Source organism: Nannospalax galili, unplaced genomic scaffold (assembly GCF_000622305.1).
Source record: "Nannospalax galili isolate Female #2095 unplaced genomic scaffold, S.galili_v1.0 scaffold464, whole genome shotgun sequence".
Classification (NCBI taxonomy): domain Eukaryota; kingdom Metazoa; phylum Chordata; class Mammalia; order Rodentia; family Spalacidae; genus Nannospalax; species Nannospalax galili.
This window is the reverse complement of record NW_008350326.1, coordinates 118,881-140,614: the sequence shown is the minus strand read 5'-3', so window position 1 is coordinate 140,614 and position 21,734 is coordinate 118,881. Positions and strand designations below refer to the sequence as shown.

Here is a 21,734-nt window from a genome sequence, read left to right as displayed (position 1 = left end):
TAGATAGATAGATAGATAGATAGATAGATGATAGGTAGGTAGATAGATACATAGATAGATGATCGATAGATGATTGATAGAGGTAGATAGGTAGATAAAGATAGATGACTGATAGATGATAGATAGGTAGATAGATGGTAAATAGATGGATATAGATTATTGATGGTAGATGATTAAGTAGATAATTATAGATAGATGATAGGTAGATAGTTGACTGATGGATAGATTATTGGTGGATCAATAAGTACATTTAGAGATGCTAGATACATAGATAAGTAGATAATTGATTACAGACATGCAGTATGTATTATGCTTCTTCTCATCTACCCTTTGCTGTTTCTGATTGTCCAAACCAGTTCTGTACAAATGAAATCTAGATTTCTGGGAATTGTTCTCTTGCTTTTTAGTCAGTCAGTCAGTCAGTCGTCAGTCAGTCAGTCAGTCAGTCTGAGATGGGTCTCACCATGCAATGCTGCCTGGCCTAGAAACTTAGATTTGATATGTAAACTAGGCAAGTCTTAAGCTTGCAGCAAACCCCTGCTTCTGTCTCCTGAGTGCTGAGCCCTTGACTATCATTTAAATTGAGAATTTTATAAAAACTAATAATGATCATTTCATTTCAATGACCACATAACATTCTGAAGATTGAATTGTATAATTTATTTGTGATTATTCTTTATTTTCAGAGAGCATGAATGTGTATGCAGAAAATCTGAAGCACTGCATATAAGAAAACCAAAATGCACTAAAATAATAAGTCCAAAAAGGTCATTATAAAAAGATGAATAGTCTTCCGATATCCTAGAAATAAGCAGAAAATCCATTTTCTTTCATTAATATTTGAGCATACTAAATAACAATTTTATTATGAGGTGTTCACTGTACCCTTCATTACTCCACTCTCATTAACCCCACACGCTCCTCCTGGTCCTCTTTCCTCTGGCAAACCGTTCCTCTGATTTCATTTCATTCATATTAAATTTTCCTGTGTATATTTCACACACACACATATGTGTGTATATATATATATATATATGGAGAGAGAGAGAGAGAGAGAGAGAGAGAGGGAGGGAGAGAGAGGAGTTCCAGATTTTTGCCTACACAAAAGAATACAACATCTGCGTACCACTTCACAGCCCTCTCGTCCCCACACCACATCCCTTCAGGCACCTTCAACTCCCACGTTCTCCCCTTCCACACTCATGTCTTAGGTGTGCATTCTGCCTGTGAAGGAAACTTTGGACTTTTGTCTGTGTCTGTCTTATTTCACTTAACATGATGGTCAGTTTTGTCTATTTTCCTGCAAATGTCCTGATTTCAGTTTTCTTTATGCTAAATACAATTCATTGGCGGATACATACCACATTTTATTTATCCATTAGTTTTTCCACTCCGTATGTTGGCTTTTGTGAATAGTGCTGCAATCAACATGGATGTGCTTATGTGTCGGTGGTGCGCTGACTTAGAGTCCATTGGGTCAATACCCAGAAGAGGTATGGTAGACCTCCTAATCCGTGGAATCTTTCTATACAGATTCCACAGTTAGAGTGCTAGTTTCCTTTCTCACCAGCAGTGAGTAGGGTTCCTCCTGTCCTATATCCTGGCCAAAACTCTGCCATTTGTTGTGTTGACAACAGACACTTGCACTGAGGTAAGGTGGAACTTTAATGTATTTTAAATTTCCATTTGTAGGATATTTTTCCCTATGTATTGGCCATTTATTCTCCCTCCTTTGAGAACCCTGTCTTTTTTCTCTATTATGTTTTCAGCTCCTCTGTGGTTTCTATGTGGCTTTATTCTAATTATCTGTTTTCACTTTTAGTTCTCACCTATGATACTTACTAAGATGGTCTTTCATCTATGTGCAACTTTCATTCTTATCATAACCCTTTAGATCAATTCCAATTCATCTAGAATCTTCTTGTAAAGTTGACTAGCATTCATTTGAACTTTAAAATGATACCATTTATATTTTCTCTTTAGAGATTATTATGCATGTAGCTACTGTTCTAAAATCCACCCTCTACTCTTTCCACCACCCCCCACCTTCCCAGCACACCTGCCTCCAAATGCCATGATGTTTCTAATAAGCCACTGAGTCCAGTTAGTGCTGCCCATGTGCACATGCATCATGCCCTGGGACATTCACAGCCTCCCACTGGTGCATTCCCAAAGAAAAGTGACTCTCTTCTCAATAGATGTCAACTGCCAATAGCTCCTGAGCTAAGGGTGGAAACTCGGGAGATTCTCCCGCTTTATGTTGGAATCTTTGGCTGGCTTGATCATGTGCAGGTAACTACTGTTGGTGTGAGTTTGTGTGTGCAGCAGCCATGCCGTGGCTTTCACGGCACTCCTCCCCACCCTCCAGCCTTGGCAATTCCTTCTGCTTCCCCTTCTGTGACGTTCCCTAAGCCTCCGGAAGTGAAGGGGTTGGTACAGATGTCCCATGTACAGCTGAGCATTTGCAGACACGTATTCTCAACACTTTCAACATGTGCTCTTTCTGATTGTTTAATGCAGGCACTAAGACCATAAACATATCTCTTAGGTCTGCTTTTAGGGTGTCCCAGTGGTTTTGTTGTGCTGTGTTCTCATTTTCATTTTGTTCCAGGAATATTTTTCCTTCTTTCTTAATTTCTTCTTTGACCCATTCATGATTCAGGAGTGTGTTGTTCAATCTCTATGAGTTCATTTATTTATTAGAGCTTCTTTTGATGTTGATTATAAGCTTTATTACACTGTGGTCTGATAGAAGGCATGGAATTAGTTCAATTTTTTTTATTTGTTGAGATTTGTTTTGTGCCCCAGAATGTTGTCACTTTTAGAATAACTTGCATGAGCTGCTGAGTAGGAAATATATTCTTTGGTGGTTGGGGGGAATATTATATATATATATATGTATGTATGTATGTATGTATATGTATATATATGTGTGTTAAGTCCACTTTATATAGTATGTCATTTAATTCAGAACAGAAAGTCTACACAACATATCATAATAAAAACATTAAATGCACAGAACAAAGACAGGGTACTAAAAGCTACTAGAGAAAAAACAACAAGTTACATATAAAGGAAAACCCAGCAGAATAACAGCTGACTTTTAAATACAAACTATGAAAGCCAGAAGAGCCTGGAACAAAGTATTCACAGTTCTAAACAACCGTGGATGCCAACCTCGAATACTTTATCCAACAAAACTATCTATCAAGGTTGAAGCGGAACAGAAAATTTTCCATGACACAAAAAGGCTGAAAGATTATGTCCTCCAAACCAGCACTACAGAGAATACTTGAAGTGATACAATGGACCAAAGAAAGGAATGAGTATACCCAAAGGCTACAGAAAGAAAATAAAGGTATAGCAATGGAGACACAAACTAGGACCAAAAGCACAAAGATATTAAAATGACAGTACACAGTCCTCACCTTTCTATATTAACACTAGATATCAATGGCCTCAACTCCCCTGTCAAAAGACACAGGCCGGTATAGTCGATCAAGAAAGAAAACCCACCTTTTTGTTGTCTTCAAGAACCTTATCTCACCTTCAAGGATACACACTATTTTCAGGTGAAAAGATGGAAAAAAATATTCCAAGAGGAATGTTTCTGACCTTACAGCTCTTCCCCTTTCTAAGGCGTGGAAATCCTGAGATACCATGTTTATGACTCTGATGTCTCACAATCGCTCACATCAGTTACTTTTAATCATAGTCAAAGAAATAGGTATATTCTTAATTTTCAGAGACATAAGCTGTAGTTCAGGGAAGTTAAGCTATCTACCAGTTTCCTTACTCATGATCTGCAGCTTCTACTTACTTCCTGACATCACACACAGCCTCCATGTATCCTACCCCTTCTCACCGCATTTATTTATAAATATGCAATAGCTGTTACATACACTGTTTTCCATCAAATATTGTTTGCTGAGGATAAAATCATCTATGAGCAAAACAGGGATATAAATCCTTTCTCCAAGATTGAAAGCACATATGACATCAGGGAATTCACCACCCATTATGGAATATGTTAAAGATCTGCATGCTGGAGGAAGGGTTGGGGACGTTGGCCAGCTGGCAGTGCCTTCTTAGCGTGGAAGCCTGGGCTGGATCTCAAGTACTGTATAAGACTGAGTGTGGTGGCAACATGGCTGTGGTTTCATCACTGAGGAGGTGGAGTTGGGAGGAACAGATATTCCAGACCATCTTCTGTGTCGTGAGTTTGAGACTAGCCTGAAATACATAAGACCCTGTCTCAAAAACAAAGTTGGAGGAAATTTGTGATGTAACAATCTAGTATTATTCATTTTAATGAAAATGTGCAAAGTGTTGTGGTATTGAAGTCCTGCTTACACTCATCACAACAGCTCTGACCTATTTGTTTTTCAAATAGTGAAATATGGAAGGACATAAAGAGTTAAGGGAGTATCTGCTCTTTAAAATTATTTGAATATCCTGTTGTAACTGGCTTTGTAATGGACAGCTGTGACATGTTAGGTAACAAAATGTCACAAGCCATTCAAATCTGCTGCTCCTGAAGTCCATATTCCCCTAAATTTCTAATGAACGACTTAGGAGATTTTTATTACCCCTCTCTTTGCAGTTATTGTTCAAGTACAAATATTCAAATCAGTCAAATCGAGATTTATTTAACCCATGTAGTGTGGATTGGGAATATTACTTGTATTTTCTTCCTTTTTTGTGTTGCATGTATATGTATGTTTGCTTATGTGTGTTAGTGTATATTTGTGAATGTGTGTTTTGTGTGTATGCTTATGTGTGTATGTGTGTGTGGCTATGTGTACATGCTCATGTGATTGAGTGCATGTATGAATGAAGGTATGCCTGTACCCTTGAGCACATACATATGGAGAGTAGTAGGATCTTCCTCAGTCACTCTCCACCTTATTTTTTGAAACAGATTGGCTCACTGAACCTGGAGCTCCCTGAGTCGGCAGGGTGTCCATCCAGCCCTGGTCCTCCTGTCTCTGCTCCCCACAGTCACAGACATGAGCCTCCCACTGCTGGATTTTATGGGTTCTTAAACAGATGTTGGGACCCTACCTCAGATCATCCTAACTAGTGTAGCAAGTGTCCTGCCTCCTGAGCCACCTCCCCACAGGCTGCTTGAGTTGGCTTACTCTCAGTTGCCTTTCCCTGACTGGAACCACTGGCTTCTGTTTGTAGCCATTTTCTTTGTGGTCAGATGGCAGGAAATTAGGTATTTCAAGACAGGGTTAGCAAATTAGCTCATTTTCTGTTGCTGTCATGAAATACCTGAGCTTGGCATCTTATAAAGAAAAGAAGTTTATGCAGTTGACAATTTGGAAGCTGAAATCCAAAACAGAATACTGCCTTGTTTGGCTTTGGTAAGGTCCTCCTTGTAGTACAAGATGCCTAGGCATGGGAAGATAGACCTGTGTGCAGAAGGCTCACTCACTTGAGTGGGCTAGCTTTGTAATTTCCAGTGTTTGAAAACCAACTTATTCTTCTAAGGGACACTCACAAACTCTTAATTGCTTCCTATTAGGGATGACCTCCTAAAAGTCTCACACCTGCCCCTCAATGCTGTTTCAAGTACTTGACACTTTGGAGAACAAACCATAGCAGTTAGGAAAATTATGGTATTTGTTAATTGTTGCTATTCTAAAAATAACATTAAGAAAAGAATAGTGGCTGGAGAGCTGGGTCAGACAGTAACATGCTTGCCTTGCATGCGTGAAGACTGAAACTGGAGTCTCAGAACCAGTGTAAAGCCGGGGTTCACACTTCTAATACCAGTACTGGGCAGACGGAGACAGACAGATTCCTGGGGTTCACTGGTTGGCCAGCCCAGTCTACCTGGTGATCTTCAGGCTAGTAAGAGACCCTGTATCAAAAAACAGTGTGGACTGCAGTGAATCACAAGTCAGTTGTCTTCAGACCTGCGCGCGCACACACACACATATACACAAAATGAGGAAGAGGAATGGAATATAGTGAGGTTATCATTATGGCATGGCTAAGATGCGTATATACATCTATACATACATATACGTGTACATATGTGTATATATATTGCTTCCTACTAGGGATGGCCTCCTAAAAGGTCATCCTCCTATACATATGTCTCCTTTTGAGGAAACCAACAGAAACCATTCATGCTATTTTAGAATCAAGCATATTCTTCTTACCAGCTAGGGAGAGGTTTCCTGGAGGTGGACCCCAGGGCCTCATGCACAGTAGTCAAGCACTCCACCATGAGAGGTTCCCTAGAGGATCTTACAACTCAAGTAGTAGTTTGCGTCATTGTGACCTCTGCCTCCAGGCACAGCAGGAGAACCTTTCAGCTATAACCCACCAGGTAACTAAGCTGAGGAGTGTGCTGGAGAGTCAGGAGGCCACAAGAAAAGTTCAAATGCTGTTATCTGTCTACAAATTTCCATGTTTGGTCAGCATGCAAATCACTGTCAAAGTAATGCAAACAACCAGCTCTGATTTGACCTTGACCTTCACTGAAACCCTTGCCAGAATGTCCTTCTTAAAAGCATCTCACAGAAGTGTTGTCAGCAGGGACGGAGGGATGGCTCAGTGGTTCAGAGGGAGCACTGCTCTCGCAGAAGACCCCAGTTTAGTTCCCAATTTAGTTACAACCACCTGTAGCTCCAGCTTCATGGAGGCAACATCCTCTTCTGGCCTCTGTGGGTCCCAGCACTCAACATGTACAAACCAACACACATATGTGTAACTGAAAATAAAATGGATTTTGTTTTTTAAATAGAAGTGTTGTAAACATTTCCTCTTCTTTGTATGAAGTTGTCAGAACATTCTTGTTCTCGCTGTGGCCCTAAATTGATGCCCTTCAGGACACGGGTATTGACACTTAGATGGCATTCATCCTGGGACAGAAAAACATCTGCAACCTAGAACAAGGCACAAATAAATAAAAATGCATATGTCCTCCGGGGAAGACTGAAGCCTTTTCTGTTTTAATTGAGTTCTTCTTTCTGGGCGTTTGATGTTTTATTTATGGTGTGCTTCCTTGGAAGGAAATTTGTCTTTATTTTATACTTTCTGTTCTATTTCGGCCTGGAAAGAGCTTCCAACCTGTTTTACCCTCTTCTTTGAAATTTTTGTTTAATGTCTTTCAAATGACGGTGCTGTGGAGGCTGGAGGGCACTGGGTCAATAAATTAAGGGTATAAAAAATGTCACCCATTGTCACTTTTTCGCCTACAACATTCATCAATATATCAAGAAAAAAATTTGTTTAGTCACAGTTCCCTTACAAAAATTTATTTTCTCGTTTTGCTTAGATGACCTAATTTTTAGGTGTAACCATCACAGTGAAAGACACTTAATTATGCACAGGGTATTCTTATGACCTGGACACAGTAAACCATTTGGAACCTGACGGGTTCCTCCGTAGTGGGGACCAGCTTCAGAGTGAAGCCAAGACAAGCCACCTGCCCTGGTGGTTAGTGGCAAGAGCCATATGGCCATGTCCCCAGATGGGTGAGCTTGAGTCCCTGTCACTGAAGGTCTAACCATAAGTACGATCAAGGGAACATGCCACGGAACCCATGCACCCAGGCAGCCTCTCTGTTATAGCCCTCTGACAACCCTGTGGACATACTATCAGAGCACAGAGACAGAATGGTTTGGAACACAGAGACAAGACCAAATTTTCTTCCCAAAAGTACGCAGTGTAGCTTCGGAGTTCAGCTACACGTCTTGAGCAAGTTACTTACATTTCTAAGTTTCAATAATCTCATCTGTCAAAAAGCACACATGCGCACACACACACATTAAGCAGATTACATAAGATCACACATATAAAATGATTAGTAAATCAGTGTTAAGAAATGATGTTTTGGGGCTGGTGAGATGACTCAGCGGTTAAGGGCACTGATTGCTCTTGCAGAGGACCCAGGTCCGATTCCCAGCACCCACATGGTGGCTACAAACCGTCCTTAACTCCAGTTCCAGGGGAATCCAAAGCCCTCTTCTGACCTCCGTGGCATTGCACGACACGGGTGCACTCACATACATGCAGACAATACATTCATACACATAAAAATAATAAAGTATTAAAGAAATGATGTTTTAGTGCTATTTATGGACAACCTTGCTGTTCATTATGTATACACATCACTTTGGGCAGGTGCCAGACTGTTCCAAGTTATGTTCTCTGGGGGTCCTCTGAAAGACTGATATTTTCATTTCCCAGTTGAGAAGGATCCCATCTACTTTGAAAACCTGATAGCCACGTGTGAAAATCTAGTTGAAAAGAAAGACAGTCTCTTTCAGTCATTATTCATCCAAGTACGTGCTTGTGGACAGTTGGCGGGTCTCCAAAGATGAAGACAGAATCCCCTCTTTAGAAGGATTCAGAGACATCTGTAGGTTAATTTCAGTGAAGTATAATCTAAAGTGGACAGAATAAGGACTGGAGAGGTGGTTCGGCGGTTAAGAGCACTGGCTGTTCTTGGAGAGAACCTATGTTCCATTCCCAGCACCCACATGACAGCTAACAACCATCAAATTCCAGGTGATCTCACTCCTTCTTCTGGCTTCCACAGGCACTGCATGACACAGGTGCACTTGCATACATTCAGGCAATACACTCATACACATAAAATAAAAATAAATAAGTAAATAAAATTTAAATGGCCAGAATACATAGGAGAGCCGCAGACCCCTTAATAGGGCAGCAGAGCAGGGTGTCGTGCAGACAGCAGGTTGAACCTGCTTTGAAAGATCATTAGGCCAGAGCACAGAGCAGGTTTGTGAGGAGATTCTTGGGAAGAAAGACGGTCCTTTGGGTGTGTGTTGGCGGGGCATGGGCTGTGGACCTGTGCTCAGCTCTCCTCCCACTTCCTTTTGGCTTCAGATTTTCTCTCCTAAAAGTTTTTCATGAAGATTAAAGTTCCTGTGTGTTTTTATTTTTGCTGACCAGAAGATGACTCAGCTGTACTAAGGATTCGGAAAAGATAGTTGTTATTTATTTTGAGAAAAATGAGACAATGTCATGGGTTACATATAGATTAGACATAAAATGCATATAAGACATTAGAAATACATTCCCTAAAATATTAGTATGTGTCCTACTCACGGTCTTAAATCACTAGCTGTTTCTTCAGCGCATGCCCTCTGTGTCTATGAAGAGGACACAATGTCCCAGAAGACGAGGTGAACCTTCGTTAATGATGCCAGGTAAAAGGCCTCGCTCATTGGTACAGATCTGTGTACTCATACCTCTTAAATGACTAAAAAGAGAAGAGGAAAGAGTGATAATTACTCAGTAACTTGAACTAATGTGACTTGATTATGCCTGATAACTGCATCCTACTCATGTCTCCCTTGTAATAATCCAAAATTAATTTCATTTTATGCTTGCAAATGATCAGTTTATTTTTAAAGGTGAGTCATCTTCCTTGGTACAAGTCCTTTCTTCCTCTTGTTTGCTGGATTGTGCTAATGAAGCCAAAGCTGGGGGTATATAAGGCCAATTTCGCCTGCTGTACTTGGTGTCAAAGGGCAAGCACGGAAGGAAGTGGTCTGAAGATACTGTGTTGGGGCCTGGGACCCTGACTGCAGGGTTAGCTGTTAACAAGGCACATACGCACTAAAGTATCTCTCGTCATCTCTCAGGAAAGTGACCAAGACTACCCCAAAGGGGGGAAAGGCACTTAACCACTCTCCCACAAGGCTGCTTTCCATCTGTCTTCGGCTCTAATCTTTGTGTGAGGCACTTATTACATGCAAGATAGTCTTCTGAATATATGAACATTTAATTGGCCACCCAGGGGTGAGTTGCTATTGCTGTGCTCATTTTCTAAAGGGAGACTCTGAGTCACAGAAAAATTAAGGGACTTGCCCAGATTCCACAGCTGCATGTTGATAGTAATATTGAAAGCCCTATGTGAGGTGTGAAGCAAGATGCTCGGTTAGTTCTAAATACAGAGATCCCCACAGCATTCTACAGTCAAGGCAGAGTGCCTCCTTAGCCTACACTAGTTACAGACTACCACTGGTCTCTCCGTGGGTTCCTCCCACCTCTGATTTAGAGGCTGCTCGGCTCTACCATTTTAACTGGATTATGCACATGTTAATAGAAAAGCACAACTCTCACCCCAAATCAGATAAGAGAGAGTTTATTCTGGAGCCAAATATGAGTCACCATAGCCTGGGAACACAGATTCAGATCACCCCAAATTCCATGTTCCAATGTGGAAGGTGTTTCATGAACTTTCTAATGTAATAGAACCAATAAATGTCATAAATCAAGACAATTTTCACATATGTAGGTAAAAGCCTTAAGTACACAGTTATGTCAAAAGAGAAATCTCAGCCATAGGCCTCTGATGCCCTCTGATGACGCTCAGCCTTTGGTTGATGGGAGCAAGCAAGCACTTTGATAAGTAAATACATTCCAGATGGTTTTTATGTGTCAGTTACCGTATGTTAAGCCAGAAACAAAGGTGGGTAAGGAGTGGCTATTTAGGGGGCTAAAGATGGGCCAAGATAAATGGTAACGGGGCTCTGGTTGTGCAGCATTCCAAACTCTCCACCATCACTGGAGTTCTAATCAGTTGATCAGCCTTTTCAGAGGATTCCACTTGAGATGCACTTTTTCTGGGAACTTCACACGTACATGCTGTTCTGTAAAGTAAGCCTCAGGTTCTTTTTACCCCTGCGCTCAGTGTTCAAACTACATAGACACTTTCATCAGCTGGGAGATCATTTATCCTTACTGAGGAGGACCTGTATTTCTTATCTGGACAAAAAAGAGAAAATTAAAATCACTGACGACTATTCAAGTCTAAAATGCTATTGTCCTATAATTCTACAGAGTGGGATGGAGGGAATCACACTGATCTGCCTTTAGTGCTCATGTGTTCCGAAAACCCAAGCTCATAGTTTTACAGTTTATGGTAAGTCTTATTGTTACTATATTTTCTGAAAAATCTGCATTCTAGTATATTTTTTAAAAATGAATTATTACACACCAAGATTAGAAAATATTATGATATGCATACAGTAAACTTGAATCGTGATTTCCTGAAATATAAAGTGATCTGAGACAACATGCCAACATGTTTAGAAATGTCTGCTGGGCCACAAGATCTCTTGAACAAAGAATGTGAGCAGATTCCTTTAAAATGTGCTCAGTGGGTAAAGAGCTTGCTGTAAAAGTGTCAGGGCCAGAGTTCAGATCCCCAGCACCCACATAAATGCTGTGTGAGTGTGGCCTGTCTACAATCCCAACCCTCCAGAGGTAGAAGGTACATCCCTCAGCAGGCTGGCTAGCTAGAATAAATCAATCCATGATCTCTGGGTTCAAGTGAGGACCCTGCCTGGATAACTACAGTGGAGGACAATCTAGAAAGACAGGTGACATCAACCTCTGGCCTCCACACACACACCTCCACATGTTAGCCCACATACATATGAATACACATAGACACAAAATAAAATGGAATAAATCACTATAAAGAGAGACTGACAATCACAGCTCAGTTTAATTCACTTTGTATTAGTAAATCATAAAATCAATTTTTACCCCACAAACTTATACACTTATAAACTATCAATTTATAATACAGAGGAAAATGTATGGTTTATTGTGCAATGAAGCTTCCTAGCTTGTGAGTCATGTTTTCAAAGGTAAGGCCCAAAGAAAGCAAACTTATACTGCCTCCTTCAAACCTCCATCAGTGGATAGTTCTTTTCCTAGAACTTCACCAACCTTCACCAGACACAGAGGAGCACATCTTCCACATACAGGAAGGATCTAGAAATAGGTTGCTTGCACCTGGTCTCCCTGTAGTAATCATACTGCATGTGTCAGGCAGCCCTTAGCTTTTTCCCAAGGGGAGCTGGAGCAGGCTATGGACATAGGTCCCGTCTCCTCTCCTCCCTGAGCAATGCAGCTGCTGCCTTGAGGTTTAGACAAATGAAGTGTGTTTCATTGTTGTTTTCCATGTGTTTATGTCAATTTGTTGAGTGGTGCCTATGACTTAGATGCTGCTGTAGGGAACCAAATCCTATTGTTGTGTAATTTACAATAAAATGCATTACCAGAAATATTATAGATAGGTAAGTTGCCTTATAGGTTAGATTAGGGTCAGTCAGTTCTAGTATGGCCAAATCTGTGCATCACGGGCTCTGTGATAGAGTTTCACTTGAGTGTGCCCATGACAGTGATAGCCTTGGTGCCTGAGTGTCAGTTTGGAGTGTTTCCAACAGAAAACCAGAGTCTACATCTGTTCAGCTTGCTGGCTCCTAAGTGAGATGCTAGAGAGTGGTCACCATAAAAATCATGCAGGGGTCAGAGTGGTGGCTCAGTGGTTAAGAGCACATCGGGCTGGAGACCTGGCTCAGCAGTCAAGAGCACATAGCTCTATTCCAGTGAATGTGGTTTTGGTTCCAGCATGCATAGGGCAACTAACATCTCCAACTCCAATTCCCAAGGATCCGAAGCCCCCTTTTTTCCTCTGCAGACATTGCATGCACATGGTACACTTGCATACATACAGGTAAAACATTCGTACACATAAAATAAACATAAATAAAATCTTTTTTTTAAGCATGCAGAACCACGTGTGGTGACACACACCTTTAGTCCCAGAACTCAGGAGGAAGAGGCAGGCAGATCTCTGTGAGCTCAAGCCCAGCCTGGTCTGTATTGTGAGTGCCAGGCCAGCTGGGGCTATAGGGAGACCCTGTTTCAAAAATCACCCTCCCCCCAAATGCATCCAGGAAGAAGGGCACTGGGTGGTTTAAGATAGAACACAACACGTTGTAAAGTACAGAGGAGGCCGGAGAGCCAGACTCACAGCTGTTTAAGGAAAGAGCAGCCACTGTAATGGAAAATCCAGAGTGCTGATACATGAGATCTCTCACAGTGTCCTAGACCCAGCAGAAAAGGAGGTGTTCCTCGACAGGGACCAGGAAAAGGCCTTGGAAGGTGAGGTCTCCACAGCAGGGCCTTGGAGGGTAAGGTCTCCACAGCAGGGCCTTGGAGGGTGAGGTCTCCATAGCAGGGCCTTGGAAGGTGAGGTCTTCACAGCAGGGCCTTGGAGGGTGAGGTCTCCACAGCAGGGCCTTGGAGGGTGAGGTCTTCACAGCAGGGCCTTGGAGGGTGAGGTCTTCACAACAGGGCCTTGAGGGTCATCATACTTTCTTGGATTTGTGCTGACAGTGATCTGTGAAGCCACTGGAGGGTTGTGGACAGCGGACATGTAGCGTATACCTTAACAGGATAGTCTAATGTAGAAAAAGGCCATTAGCAAAGATCAAGGACCTCATGGTGAGCCTCATAAGGAATCAGAGACTGGATAATGGTGGCTTGGAAAGTAGGCACCGAAGTCGTGAGGAAGGACATATTGTGGGTACATCTTTCACTAAACACATACACAAAGTGATCTGCTAGAAATAATTAAATGTCATTTTTGTTCAACTTGGGCCCTTAAAAGATGTCATTTTGAAATATGAAAATATTTTATGTTTATACAATATATCTATTACATATTTTTCTGTATAGTATATGTGTATGTAGATATGCAACCATGTCTAGGATAGCCATCACGCAATTTAATTATGGTTTAAAAGTGCTTTCCTTTGTTCATTTGCTTTCCCTAAGGACCACAAGATAGGGACAGCCCACTGTAGGCAGGCAGGAGTCAGTGTCAGTTGAGTCCTTGGAGAATCTTTCTGTTTCTTCAATTATCACTGAGAATTTCAGCAACCTAAACAGGGTTCTCAATCACTCACATGAATTAGCAAACTTCCACTGTAATAATTTAACATTAGAACCCCCAAGGTTCAGGTTTTATATGATAGCTTCAGAGACTGCAACGCAAAGCCCTAGTTCTGCAGGAGGGCTAGTGCATCTTGTGTAAAAGATACCATGACTTTTCAAGTTTACCTGCAAGAGCAGTCGGAAACTTCAGTCTTTGCAACAGGGTCCTTAGTTTTAGAATGAAACCCTTTAAAAGAAGACAGAAACAGATACTACCTTCCTCTGTTGTGGTGACTGAGGAGAGTGCCTGGCTCCTGTAGCTCTCCAGGCTTCTGTGATGAAGGATCAACCAGATAACAGTGTTTTTACCACTGCGGGAGCTGTGCTGTTATGATAGCTCCTTCAGTCTTGCACTGGGGAAAACGCTTAGAGAAAAGGAAATTAGGCTAGAAGAAAGCAGAAGCCAAGCACCACACTTGGTGTGAAGAGCAAAATGGGAAGAGCAGCTGCCACGCCAGCACCCTGGACAGCGTCCTGAGGGGCAGAGTCAGGCGCCAGCACCCTGGACAGCGTCCTGAGGGGCAGAGTCAGGCGCCAGAGCCCTGGACAGCGTCCTGAGGGGCAGAGTCAGGCAGAGTTCATCAGCCTTGCAAGGACGAAGGAAGAGAGCGTTCCATAGAAAGCCTCCAACAATCCCATCCATTATTTCGTCTGGAAATTATAGGGTGCCACAGAGTTGGTAAATATTTGAGAGTGAGGATGTAAACTATGTAGAAACTGAACCGATGGAATTAATATGTCATTATCAAGAGAGAAACAGCTGCCCTGTGTATTCCTGTATGTGTCTATAATTTGTGAAGCTTTTTGTACAAATGATCTAATGAAACCAAAGAAATCTGTGGATCAAAACTTTTTATGCAAGACATCTATGGGCCGGGAAAATTAAAGGACCTACAGCTTTGGGTCTTAAAGCCCAAATTCTTGAGACAATGTTCGGCACCCATGTTTTCTTTCCTGTTGTGAAATCTGTATATTTTCGAATATGGGACTCAGTTTTTGAACCACTAGAGGTCAGAGGGCTAGCAATGCCTTTAGCTGTACACCCTCCTGATTGCAAGTCATCCTGGGCTATCTCACTGACCGGACTCTATAACTTTGAAAACTGTGGCACTAGGACTGTCAGAAGTGGAAGGGATTCCAGCTCCTTTTAAAAACAATAGAATGCTTTTTAGTAGTTACAACAGTTTCATACAACATGTCTATCTATAATTGTCTGCTTGCACATAGGAGAATTTTCATGAACTTTTCCCCATGTCCCCTCCCTAAGCAATGCTTTTTTTTTTCAGTTTTGATTTTGCTCCTGTGTTTTTCTGTATATCTTACATATTAGAGTGCTTACTTTAGTAGACAGACCGTTCAGTAGATCAAGCGCTCCTTAAATAGAGACATTACTTCTCACGGATTTTGAGTTCTATATTTTGAATATAGACAGTTTATGGATTTTTAGTCTCAGTCAGAAAGGCTTGTATGGTTAGAAGTGAAAAATGAGCCCTGTGACAATGCAGCAGGCCAGACACAGGACTGTAAAGGATGTCTCTGAAGGTAGGTACAGGGGTTCTGGGGTGTGACTGGAAACTAGCAAGTCCTTAGACTTAGTGAACCTGTTCCATTATTGCACAGTAAAGCATAGAATTCGGATATATCCCAACAGAAGCCACTTGGAATGCAATTTTATAACTTGAGACATTTCCTGGTAGAATTAATTTCCCCTTATTAGCATCCCAATCATCCATTAGAACAATGAATTTTTTATGGTGGCACAAATGTTACCTGTGTCTTCCAAAATGCTCAGAGTAACTTAATAGAAAAGTGTAATGCAAATTTAAGATGGTATTATTAATTTTAAGACTCTGTTAAGAAGGCATAATTCAGAGCTGTGGTTACTGTACCATAAAGATGATTAGGCATAATCAAAACCATAACCTTATTGTTCCTAACTCTTTTGGGTCTCAGTATTAAACATCCTTTTCAATTAATTTTTCAACATTTTCCAAATGCCAATACACATATCTTATGAAGGGCTTTTTATTTTTCCTTTAGAGGTTAAATGGCTGTGGCGACTTCCTCCAGAGTCGAGTTGGCTATTTCCACTTCATAAATCAACAGCTTTTCTCCTAGGACCAAAGAAGGCCCTAGATTCATTTATTTCATTTTAATAGAATGAAATGCAAAATATTATTGAGAGTCTTCCAAATAGTTTCACTAGAGAAAGAAAAATGAAGCTTCTTCAAGGTCTGCCAGGGAAATCAGAGATTATACAAACATTGTTGGCAATTGCTTATTGATTGAATAAAAATTGTTCTTCTCTCTCGTGGCCACATCTCCCTAGGAAGACCTTGGTAAGTCAGGGATTTGAGTTATTGAGAGAAAATGAGATAGGTTGTCATCTGACCTGACAGGCCACACAGGAGAAGTGAACGACTGAGTCACATTTTTTTTAGGGAATGACTGCAAGGAAGAGAATTCTAGAACTTGTGTGTCCCTAAACTTTGTATTCATTTGGAAGAGATGAAGGATAAATGTGGAGGACCCAAAATCCAAGCATTGTTAATTCCAAGACTCATAAAAGGACCTAAGCCATCATGCAATGCTCAATAATCATTTGGGTCTTGGTGATAGTAAACTGGGTGATACATTTGTGCTTAATATTAAAATTCTCACCAGGAACTAGTGGCTTAAGACTGTAAATCTTAACACTTAGATAGCTGAACCAAGAGGATTGTCACAAGATAGAGGCCATCCTGGGCTACATACTGAGTACCAAGTCAATCTGGGTTACAAAGTGAGAACTTGAATCAAAGAAAGAGATTATAATTCTCATAGTCTCCTGATTAATCAAATCATTTATGTTATAACTATTGTATATACAGGAACAGAGAAATCCTAGTCCATATGCACATATATAACAAAATATTTTTAATTTTTAATTTATGTATATGAGTGTTTTGCCTGCATGTATGTAAATGCACTGGGTCCTGCATTCTGCCCCCCCCCAGAGGTCAGAAGAAGGCATCTGATCCCCTGGAACTAGAGCTAAGGAAGGCTGTTAGCTAATATGTGGGTGCTGGGAATTTAACCCCAGTCCTCTAGAAGAGTAGCCAGTGCTCTTAACTGTAGAGCCATCTCTCTGGCTCCCAACCAATTATATTTTATTTACTAACTTACTCAGAATAGATTTATTCTAGACACTGTAATAGATTTGGTGAATATAAAGATCAATATAATCTTGGGCTGAAATATGAAAGCTTAAAATTAGAAGTAATTCCCGAGCTTACAAGGGAAGTGATTTATAGTCTGGAAGTCAGCATGCTAAGGATAAAAACAAGGGTCTAGGAAAGCTACCCATACATTTTGATGGGGGTGGGGGAGGGAGGTTTCATAAAGGACATTAGGGCCTGAGACCCATTGAGCAGAATGAACAAAATGTGCAAAGGTAAAGACCGTGACATTGGGTTCGCTTTCCGGGAAAGCATCCCTGATCAGAATAGCCGTCCACAGCTGGACACTCAGACAGCACGTCAGCAGCTCCATGTTTTGAGCCTCCCACTGAAGGCAAAACCCATCAGCTTCATTTCACACACAGCCATTTCCTTGGCTCATTTGACCACTGGTCACTCCATTAAGACAGGTGTCATGCAGTACCAGAGCACATGCCTCAACATTGGAGTTACCTCCAAATGTCACACGTGCCTTGTGGTACTTTTGGAAAACAAATTTCGTTTTGCTACAGCAAGCCTTCTTCATGCGGCACTCCACTGTGCCCTAAGCCTTTTCTGAATCTGGCTGTTCTGCATAAATCTCTAAATGCAGAGACAGTAAAGAATGAAGTAAGGAGAATCAAGATGGAATGTGCAGTTAGCCATTGTGATCGCTAAAGAAAACTACTGATCTTTCCCTCATTTCAAGCTGGCCTGACCTGAATGAATTAAATCCCTAGCATACTACATGGCTTCCAGAATTCCCCATACAGAATCCAGATGAATTCTACATTGCAGTGGACAGGAAATTTCAACATCCATGTGTCACTCAATGGCCTTCTACACAGAACATGGAACCCTCATGGGTATCACTTGTACATTCACTTTCCATATGCAATCCCTCCCCGTGGAGTAATTGAGGAGGAAACAGTTGTATCAGAGAATTAGGATGTAGTTTGGGAAATTGCCAAAATCATTATGTTTTGGTGGTGGCAAAATTATGACAGGATTCCTGAAAATCTGACAGCAGTGTGAGGGCTGAGTAGGGCTGGTGCACAAGCCTCTAACCCAACGTACATGTGCTAAGCAGCCTCTTTGCCAAGCAGGGACCAAATGCATCTTTCTCCTGAAGACTCATGCTTTATTGTTATTTGTTATTGGTTATTGATGAGTGCTTGTGTAGATTTTCAGCCTGCTTCATGATTATTGAAGATTCCTCATTGAGGCACACACTTTCACTAAGCTCCTCAAATGACACCCCTGTCTCATGTGCTTCCTATGATAATGGATGAGTTATTACCATGGAGAAGATGAAACAGAGGTAGACCACGGGTATGACACCACAGCCACACAGATGACCCTAGGGAAACTGTATGGGTCACAAAACAAAGCAGAAAGACATGACGTGGAGTTTGATAACAGACAGTGGAGTGATAATGTGCATTATACCAATGTATGTAATAGATTTCAGAGCACAGGAAAGAGAGTGGAGTCAGGGGAAGACCAGAGCCAGACCTCCAACAGATGAGACTGTTTATTCAGCACAGGGAGGGGCAACAACCTTCCCATGGGTGGGAAGTCATGCAAAGAGGGTGGGGAGTGGTTGGAGATTATAGAAGGCACAGCTGTGGTGGGCTACATGTGGGTCAGGGCATACTTGAGAAATTTATGGCCCCCCTCTTTTCTAGACCTATTGTACCCAAGCAAGACAAGCTGTCTGGGCAAACAGGCTATCTTAACAAATAGTGTGCCCTAAGTTCTGGGTGTGGCTGATCTGGGCGTAGCTGATTGATGCGGCCTGTAGGAGTCTGGCAAGTAGGAGAGGCAGCCAGGGTATTCTATCTGTATGAAATCATCGAAGAACACATTTAATTAATTTTGAAAAAAGAAGAAAGTCCGTATGCTGGAGTCTATGCAATTGCTGTTAGCGCTGCTCAGCTTCCGGTTAGACTGTTTCTGTTTTTGATCTGTTTTGTTTGTGTTCCTCCTTGTCCTCTTCCTCCCCCTTTGACTTCTGGTCATCTCACAAAGTCCCCGCAGTCCTTTCTTTGGAGTAACTTTCACATCAACACTTTGACTGTATCTGCATTAAGTTCATTTGAAAACCTGTGTTTTCCTAAATCCACTCTAGTGCTCTAATACAGCTTGCACAGAGGTGTGACACTCCTGAAAACACACACACAGAGACCACCTTCCACGGTGAACAGCTAGGCAAGAAGAGCTGCTCATTGAAGCAGAAAATGTAAGCCCCTAACGAGGCCAACTGGTAACTGAATGGGCAGGCTGGGTGAAATCAGGACAGTAAGGGAGTAACAGAGCCATGGCATGCCTGGGCCCATATGGTTGGTGGGGGACTAGTTCAAGCTGACGGTCTTTGTGTTCAATTATAAGGATGGCTTTTGGAAACATTTTAAGAATAGTTTTTACTTTCCTATTTCTCAAGTGTCACGTGGACCAGGCAAATCCATGTGTACCTGTGGTTTATGTGTAGCTGAATATCAGCGCTACCTTGCCCCCTGGGAGCCGGGCTTCACAGATTTAGGCCTTTCATTGTTGACCAGATTTTTTAAGGTGCTGGGAAATCACCCCCAGTGTCTTGTGGGGTTTTTCTTACTGTCACTGTTATCTAATTGACTTTTTGCCTAATATTTATGGGGACTTGAGCTGGTATTCACTCCCGACAACCTTTTAATGAAGAAGGAGTTGTTATGCCATTTTGAAAGACTAAAAGTAGGCCCAGAAATACGGTGGTAGAACATAAAAGCCAGCTTTATGACTAAAGTGGGTCACAGCTGGTCCTCAGTCCACATCCTTGACACTTTGATGCTCCTTCTCGGGTATGTGGAAAATGAGCACAGGGCTAGGGGAACTGCCTCAGTCTCCTTTTACAGAGAACAAATGGGCCACCTAAAGTCACAGTATTCTTCATACACTGATCCAGAATCTATCAATCTAGAGCCTGCTGTTTTACTAAATGTTATATTAGTCTAACTAGATGTGAAAATGAAAGTCAGTGCAAATCTCACTTCTGCTGTGGTGACTGGATTGGCCCTTGTCGGAAGGCATTTCTTCTCCTCTGGACCTCCTCATCACTTTAGAAGGAAATATCAGTCTGTGTGTGGTTAAACCTACCTGCAGATCTAACCTCTTACTAAGTAAGATAAGCAATTCAATCCACACACGCCTGTGCATAGAGCTTGATAAAATTATACTGAGTAGTATTGGCACAATGTGTGTAAAGATTTTTCTGTTTTCTGGTGTTATATTCAATGTTCTATGTCTAAACATGGTAAAATATTTTACAAAAAGGATTTTTAAAGACCATATTTTCGTTATCAGCCTACCTTTTGTTGACAAAGACTAAAAGTCTTGATTTAGTGTAATCCATCAACACAATTCATTAAATTGGTTAGAAAATAATCTCAAGCTCTATTTCTAAAATATAGGAAGAAAAAAAAAAACCCTACCTCATTTGGTCAGAAAATAAACCCGGGCTGATGAGTGTAGGTGGTGATGTCAACATGAAAACTAATCCCCATGGTAACAATTTGCATAAAAACATTTTGTACAAACCAGGGTATCCTGCTGTGCTGTGTAATTTCCTACCAAGACATTCCTTTACTGTCATGTGAATAGACAAAGCAACTTGTTGGAGCTCCTTTCTCCAGGGCACACAGTCCTCCAGTGGCCATACTCCTCTCAAATCTTCAGGGATGGGTAGTAAAGGGTGAACAGGGTACCAGGTGTCCCGGGCACCAGGCAAAGCCAGATGCCCCATAAGCCAGGCACAAGACCAGACACAGGATGTCCTACACAGCAGGTACCAGATGTCCCACACACCAGGCACAGGTTACACTGCACACTTGGTATAGGATGACCCACACCAGGCGTGGGATGTCCCACACACCAGACACGGGATGTCCCACACGCCAGGCACAGGATGTCCCACACGCCAGACACGGGATGTCCCACACGCCAGGCACAGGATGTCCCACACACCAGACACAGGATGTCCCACACACCAGGCACAGTATAAGCATTTAGAAGTAAGCCCTCAGAGCTCTGCTCCAACATAAATGAGGTGAGAGCATATAGGCACATGTGTGTGGTATGAACTCAATGGAAATCCTGATGTGTGTGGCACAGCGTGTTCAGAAAAACTGTAGTTCATTTTGCACAGTGCAGTCTCCTCTAAGACCGTCCATTAGCAGTGCTCTCAGCAGACACACCAAATGAATGACCCACATGTGCAACAGCTGTATCCAGCAGGTCCACTCAGCCCTCCCTCTCCCTCCGCACGTGTCAGAAGGTCTTGCTCTGCTCCATCAATATATGCAGAATGCGGGCAACTGCAACATGAGTCTTTAAGCACTTCCTGAGAGCCAAAGAGCTCCATCTTCATGAGAACAGCTCTTCCTATTTGTGAGAATCCATCACAACCTCACCTGTGAACTGCCGACATTCCCCCAGGGGAGAGAGTGGGGTACAGGGGGTCAATAGGCCCTTACCTGAGTGTCCAGTCAAACCCCCAGTCATCTGTATTCGATTCTGCCCTAATTGCATACACCTTCGTGATCTCAGGAGGTGTGATGGTGTACAAGTCAGGGGAAGGCTCCATCGTGGGGGAAGGCTCCATCAGGTGGGGGAAGGAGCCATCAGGTGGGGAAGGCTCCATCAGGTGGGGGAAGGCTCCATCAGGTGGGGGAAGGAGCCATCAGGTGGGGAAGGCTCCATCAGGTGGGGGAAGGCTCC

General features: G+C 42.1%; 1 protein-coding gene and 1 pseudogene across 1 annotated transcript in view; one reads left to right on the top strand and one right to left on the bottom strand.

Annotated features, from left to right (window-relative positions):
• Positions 1 to 21,600, bottom strand: part of LOC103745601 — a 49,336-nt pseudogene extending 27,736 nt beyond the window's left edge.
• LOC103745602 (neuronal growth regulator 1-like) overlaps positions 1 to 21,734 on the top strand; it is a 479,137-nt gene that overhangs the window by 385,843 nt on the left and 71,560 nt on the right. The window lies entirely within an intron of this gene.